This window comes from Salvelinus sp. IW2-2015, unplaced genomic scaffold, assembly GCF_002910315.2.
Source record: "Salvelinus sp. IW2-2015 unplaced genomic scaffold, ASM291031v2 Un_scaffold1527, whole genome shotgun sequence".
NCBI lineage: Eukaryota > Metazoa > Chordata > Actinopteri > Salmoniformes > Salmonidae > Salvelinus > Salvelinus sp. IW2-2015.
In genome coordinates this window covers 60,393-67,957 of record NW_019942966.1, presented here as the reverse complement: position 1 = coordinate 67,957, position 7,565 = coordinate 60,393, and the positions used below count along the sequence as shown (strand labels likewise).

The following is a 7,565-nucleotide window of genomic DNA, read 5'->3' as shown; positions in this document are numbered from 1 at the left end:
CTTGAGGTAAAGAGTCTGAATACTTACGTAAATGTGATATTAGAATTATATTTTATTTACTATATACATATTTGCAAATGCTCTAAAAACCTGTTTTGTTGCTTTATCCATGTATGGGGTATTATTGTTTAGAATTGAGGGGGGGGACACACATTTTAATGCCATTTTAGAATAAGGCTGTAATGAACGTGGAAATGTCCATAGGAGTCTGAATTACTTTTCCAAATGCTGCAACGTTTGTTTATAAACAGTCCATTGAGAGAGCAGCAGAGGGCCAAGGTCAGAGGAGAAAGTGGTCAAGCAGTGAGGGGAACAGAGCGAAGATGAGTACGATGGGACCAGCAGAGGACCAGCCCAGTGATCGTCTAGCTGGCCTCCAAACTGCAGACTGCTAGAAAGACAATCGGCACGTGGGCCGGAGGTCACTGGATGCTCGTTCTGCTAGCGATGCATAATCAAGCTCAGCGCTGTATCCAAGCCCGTGCATGGCTGCTTTACACCACCGGCCTGGACCGACGGATGGCCCAACTACCCTTTGTGGCAGAACGTTGTCGTTTACAAAGATGATTCTACTCCGATTCCACGTTCCGCGATGATAGCAAGCTGTTTCAGCCCGGTTGAGGCAGCAAAGGCAGGCCAAACCATGATCTCCCTCCACCTATACATTTACAGTTCGGATGAGGTTTTGATGTTGGTGTATGCTGTTCCTTTTTTTCTACACCATAGTATAGTTGTGTGTTCCTACCTAATTTCGAATCTGCCACAGAATTCTTTGCCGGTCCCACGCTGTGGGAACATCCAGGTGCTCTTTTTGCGAACATTGCAGAGAAAGCAGCAATGTTTATTTAGACAGCAGATGGCTTCTTCCGTGGTGTCATCCTCCAACATCAATCAATATCCTCCAACATCAATCAAAATCCTCCAACATCAATCAATATCCTCCAACATCAATCAATATCCTCCAACATCAAACACCAAATCAATATTTGGCAACTGACATCATCCCCAGAAACAACTTCAGAAAAGACAATATCAACAGTGCGATAGACATTACACTGTAGTGTGGTGGTCTTTGTCACCTGTGTAGGGCTGAGAGGATGGCTGTCCTAGAGGCCTGGCAGGGCTGAACAGCCCCACAGCTGACGCCAGTCCCTTGGGCTCCACCCCAGTCCCTGCCCCAGTCCCGATCAGGTCAGCGTCCAGGGGCGAAGGAGGCAGCGGTTCCTCTGAGTCGGGGTCTCTGGTAGTCTCCTCCAGCTGTCTGAGAAGCCCCACCCCCCTGCTCCTCTCCCTCACCCTCTCCTCCAGATCCCGGAGTTCCTGGGTGAAGGCCTCGATGCTGATGCCCTGGCCGTTGGAGTCTCCAGGCCCCTGCTGGCCACCCTCCACCGGTCCGACCCCATCCAGCAGCTCAGAGATCAGCCGCTCCACTGCTTCTGACTGGGTAGAGAGCATTGCCTCTGGAGGTCCCGATCCGGGGACCTGAGGGGTCGGGCTGACGTTGGAGGAGTTGGTACAAGGTGCTGGAGTCCACGGGGCAGGCTGATCCTGGGTGGGACTCTGTATGTGTGATGGAAGACGTCGGGAGTTTTCCCCAGTCACACTTCTATTCCCTTCACTGTGCAACACCTGTAGGGGCCCACAGGACTGGGCAGGGGCCGGGCTGGCATCTACCGCAATGTTCTGACTAGAGTCCCCCACCCCCGCAGGATGCTGCTGCTGCTCGCCCAAATCTCTCTTCACCTTCTTAACCTCCATCCCTCCATCCCGGCTGTCTGGACACCTGTCCTCCTGACCCCCTGACGACGTTCCATTGAAGATGGCCTGGTGAGGGCCTATGGAGGGGCCGGAGGGGAGGTGGGGGGCAGCAGAGGGGTCAGGGACGGAGGCAGAGGTAGAGTCAGGAGGGAGGTGGAGAGGTTTTGGGAGGGGGACCTCCTCTCTCTGCAGGCTGCGTTTTTTGGTGCGGGGCGTGAGGCTGATAGTACAGTTGTTCTTACCGATGGTGACGTCCCACTCTCCACTGTCCCTCTCTGTACTGCTCCACTCTGACCGAGCTGCTGCCACCACCGCTGCCCTCTGCTGGCCGTGGGAGGTACTACCACCACCTCCTCCCTGCTGGAAGGAGAAGTGCTCTGGGAACATGGCCAGGGAGGGGTTGGAGGTGGGGGGCGGGGGAGGTAGAGGGGCCGTGTTGGGTGAGGGGTCCTCTCCGTCGTAGGGGGCTGACCAGTTCCGGCAGGCCCAGGAGCACAGCTCTACCCCCCTACGTGCGTCCCTGAGGTACTCCAGGTACCCCGACTCCCAGTCCAGCCCCTCTGGGACGGGGTGCATGGGGCGTCGGGGACAGGGGGGTGCTAGGGCCCCGCGGGGGGACGAGGGAGCCGTCTCAGTGGTAAAGGGGTGAAGGGCAGGCAGTGCTCTGCTGGCGCATGAAGAGGGCCAGGCGGGACGGATGCTCGTTTGGTGTACAGGAGACTCTGAGCTGGGACTGTTCAGTACTACAGACAGACAGGTGGGAAAAGCAAACAGACAGACAGTGGGAAGACAGACAGACAGGGGTGGGGAAGACAAACAGACAGACAGGGGAGACAAACAGACAGACAGGGAGACGAAAACAGACGAAGACAGGGGAGACGACAGACAGCAGAGGGGAGACAGACAGACAGACAGACAGGGGAGCAACAGACAGACAGGGGAGACAGACAGAAGACAACAGGGGGAGACAGACAGAACAGACAGACAGGGGGAGACAAACAGACAGACAGGGGGAGACAAACAGACAGACAGGGGGAGACAAAACAGACAGACAGACAGGGGGAGACGAAACAGACAGACAGGGAACAAACAACAGACAGGACAGACAGACAGACAGACAGACAGACAGGGGACGGAGACAAAGGAGCACATAACAGGGAGGAACGTCAGTCATGGTTATCCTTTAACACCTTCTAGTTCAACTTCACCAACTCTTAACACAACACTATGGCAGTGTTTCCTCTGCATTCATTTAAGCATGGCGCTGCTCCACGGCAGAATCATTGCCGCCACAACCAAAATAAACATCCTATTTCTACCAAACATAGTTTAAATAAAGTTCTGTAAAGCACATTCGCTTTTCTTGGTAAATAGATCAAGAAAAGAGGGATCAGGACAGAGCCAGATCAGGAAGATGCGAGAGTTTGGGGAGGGAGATTGGAGAGGGAGATGGAGAGGGAGATGGAGAAGTTTGGGGAGGGAGATGGGAGGTTTGGGGAGGGAGATGGAGACCAGGCCCCCCACAGGAGACCAGGGACCCCCCCCCCCCAACAGGAGACCGACGGGAACCCCCCCCCCCCCCCCCACAGGAGACCAGGGACCAACCCCCCCCCCCATCTAATTTCCTTACCGTCTGAATAAAGTGTCAATAACACAAAGTGTCCAGGTAATTACGCTTCCCCAGAAGGCTGGTTCTTCCTCCCGCTCAGCAGAGGGCAGTATGCTCAGGCGGTCAGCACTCTGATGAGGGACAGGAACTTGTCAGCTGATTTACCATAGAGATCAGTGTCCCTGACAGCACGCCTCTGACTCAACATCACATGGGTACAGGGCAGCAGATACACCTGCACGACAACAAAACAATGACTACAGCACACATTCCATATAGACTACACACGCATTCCATATAGACTACACACGCATTCCATATAGACTACACACGCATTCCATATAGACTACACACGCACCATATAGACTAACACACACATTCCATATAGACTACACACACATTCCATATAGACTACACACACGATCCAGATATAGACTACACACACGCATCCATATAGACTACACACGCATTCCATATAGACTACACAGACTAACTACACACACGCATTCCATATATACAGACAGACGAGACAGACAGACATAGAGAGAAAAGAGAAAGAGAGGGAGAGAGAGGACAGACAGACAGACATAGAGAGAGAAAGAGAGGGAGAGAGAGACAAGACAGACATAGAGAGAGAAGAGAGGGAGAGAGAAACAGACATAGAGAGAGAAACAGACAGACAGACAGAGACAGACAGAGACAGACAGAGGACAGACAGACAGAGAAGACAGACAGGACAGAGACAGACAGACAGAGACAGACAGACGACAGACAGACAGAAGACAACAGAGACAAGCAAGACAGAGACAAGACAGAACAGACAGAGACAGACAAGACAGACAAGCAGACAAGACAGACAGACCAGAGACAGACAGACAGACAGACAGCAGACAGACAGACAGGACACCGAGACAGACAGAGAAGACAGAGCAGACAGACAGAGACAGACAGAGAAGACAGACAGACAGACAGAGACAGACAGACAGAGACAGACAGACAGAGAAGACAGACAGACAGAGACAGACAAAGAGACAGACAGAGACAGACAACAGAGACAGACAGACAGAGGACAGAACAGAGACAACAGAGAGAGACAGACAGAGACAGACAGACAGACGAGACAGACAGAGACAGACAGAGACAGACAGACAGAGACAGAGACAGACAGAGAGAGACAGACAGAGACAGACAGAGACAGACAGACAGAGACAGACAGAGACAGACAGAGACAGACACAGACAGACACAGACAGACAGACAGACAGACAGACAGACAGACAGACAGACAGACAGACAGACAGACAGACAGACAGTTTCTACCTGAGAACCAACTGCAACATGAGGTCTTCACAGTTGAGAGAGAGTAGAGTCCGGAACAGGCTCAAAGACACCATACACAGCTGTAGGAGGGAAATAACAGCACATTAGACACAGGTAGAGATAGATAGAAACAGCAGAACATTAGACACAGGTAGAGATAGATAGAAACAACAGAACATTAGACACAGGTAGAGATAGATAGAAACAACAGAACATTAGACAGGTAGAGATAGATAGAAACAGCAGAACATTAGACACAGGTAGAGATAGATAGAAACAGCAGAACATTAGACACAGGTAGAGATAGATAGAAACAGCAAAACATGAGCATGTTTGTGAGTGAGTGAGTGTTAATGTCAATGGTGTGAGTAGGCACCTGAGCTGAGCCATTGGGCAGACAAAGCCTCGACCACCCCACTATCAGATTGGGGGGGGGGGTATGCTTTTAGTCCCCCCACATCTGATCTGAACTCACCATTCCCCAACTGATTAACTTGTCATTTTTGAATTATGTTTTTAGCTAATACTATGTCAGTATTTATATTTTGAGACTAGCATGGCATTTAGCCAATGAATAAAATGTAGCTTTTTAATTTTTATCCCCGTCTCTCATGAAAGCGAATGGTTTAGACCGTTTGGAATTTGGAATGCGAAATGATTACTGTCCTTTATGAAATTAGGGTCCTACCCTGTTCATGTAAAAAAAAATACCAAGTACACCAACTGTTTAAACCAAAGTCAATTTTACAAAGCATTTGAATGCTGAAGGTGCCAGACGTAAGCATAGCCCACGAAAAGAACAGCGGTTCGGCCTAAAATTTGGTCGTCGCGATCAGCTGTGTTTCCTACACTGTGGGCACTTATCTGACAGTCATACGCAGTCACATGCATAACAGTTGGATATGCTACTGAACCGAAGGAGAGGACGCATCAACTCAGTCACAACAGATAAGAGGTATTTTTGGAATTAAAATATGAGTGAACCGGCGAATTCGTTAATTTGAAAGCACGTACCACCGCATTTAATCATGGTAAGGTGACTGGAAACATGGCCAAATACAAACTGTAGTGATTCCCTCCGCATGGCAATCAAACAAGCAAAGCGTCAGTATAGAGACAAAATGGAGTCATAAATCAATCAACGCCTCAGACACGAGACGTATGTGGGCAGGGTCTACAGACAATCACGGACTACAAAAAGAAAAACCAGCCCCGTCGCGGACATCGACGTCTTGCTTGAAGTCATAAACAGCGCTGTGCTTCAAGCATTGCGAAGAGCTGCTGGCAAATGCAGGAAAGTGCTGTTTGAATGAATGCTTACGAGCCTGCTGCTGCCTACCACCGCTCAGTCAGACTGCTCTATCAAATACAAATCACTGACTTAATTATAATATAATAAACACACAAAAATATGAGCCTTAGGTCATTAATATGGTCAAATCCGGAAACTACCATTTCGAAAACAAAAAGTTTATTCTTTCAGTGAAATGCGGAACCATTCCGTATTATATCTAACGGGTGACAACCCTAAGTCTAAATATTACTGTTACATTGCACAACCTTCAATGTTATGTCATAATTATGTAAAATTCTGGCAAATGAATTACGGTCTTTGTTAGGAAGAAATGGTCTTCACACAGTTCGCAACGAGCCAGGCGGCCCAAACTGCTGCATATACCCTGACGCGAATGCGATTTTGTTAAATCGTCACCCGTTTGGCAAAGCAGGTTGTGATTCGATGAAAAATTAACTGGCACCACAGTGATTATATGCAACACAGGGCATTCTAGTTAAACTAGTAATATCATCAACCATGTGCAGTTAACTAGTGATTATGTTGAGATTGATTGTTTTTTTATAAGATAAGTTTAATGCTAGCTAGCAACTTACCTTGGCTTCTTGCTGCACTCGCATAACAGGTAGTCAGCCTGCCACGCAGTCTCCTCGTGGATTGCAATGTAGTCGGCCATGATCGACGTCCAAAAACGCAGATTACCGATTGTTATGAAAACTTCAAATCTGCCGATTAAATCGGTCGACCTCTAACTGTCACCCTAGACCCACTTCAGTTTGATTACCGCCCCAACAGGTCCACAGACGATGCGATCGCCATCACACTGCACACTGCCCTATCCCATCTGGACAAGAGGAATACCTACGTAAGAATGCTGTTCATTGACTACAACTCAGCATTCAACACCATAGTACCCTCCAAACTCGTCATTACGCTTGAGGTCCTGGGTCTCGACCACGACCTGTGCAACTGGGTCCTGGACTTCTTGACGGGCCGCCCCCCAGGTGGTGAGGTTAGGAAACTCCACCCCGCTGATCCTCAACACTGGGGCTCCACAAGGGTGCGTTCTCAGCCCCTCCTGTACTCCCTGTTCACCCACGACTCCGTGTCCATGCACGCCTCCAACTCAATCATCAAGTTTGCAGACCAAGTTTGCAGGTAGGCTTGATTACCAACAACGACAAGACCCTTCGGAGTGTGGTGTCAGGAAAATAACCTCTCACTCAATGTCAGCAAAACAAAAGAGATGATCGTGGACTTCAGGAGACAGCAGTGGAGAAGGTGGAAAGATTTAAGTTCGTCTGTGTACATATCACCGACAAACTGAAATTGTCTACGCGCACAGACAGCGTGGTGAAGAAGGCGCAACAGCGCCTCCTCAACCTCAGGAGGCTGAAAAAATGTGGCTTGTCACCGAAAACCTTCGCTAACTTTTACAGATGCACAATTGAGAGCATCCTGTCGGGCTGTATCACCGCCTGGTACGGCAACTGCTCCGCCCACAACCGCAGGGCTCTCCAGAGGGTAGTGAGGTCTGCACAACGCATCACCGGGGGCAAACTACCTGCCCTCCAGGACACCTACA

General features: G+C 49.7%; 1 pseudogene; it reads right to left on the bottom strand.

Annotated features, from left to right (window-relative positions):
- Positions 1-1,010: 1,010 nt before the first annotated feature.
- LOC112071137 (FHF complex subunit HOOK-interacting protein 1B-like) overlaps positions 1,011-7,565 on the bottom strand; it is a 44,154-nt pseudogene continuing 37,599 nt past the window's right edge.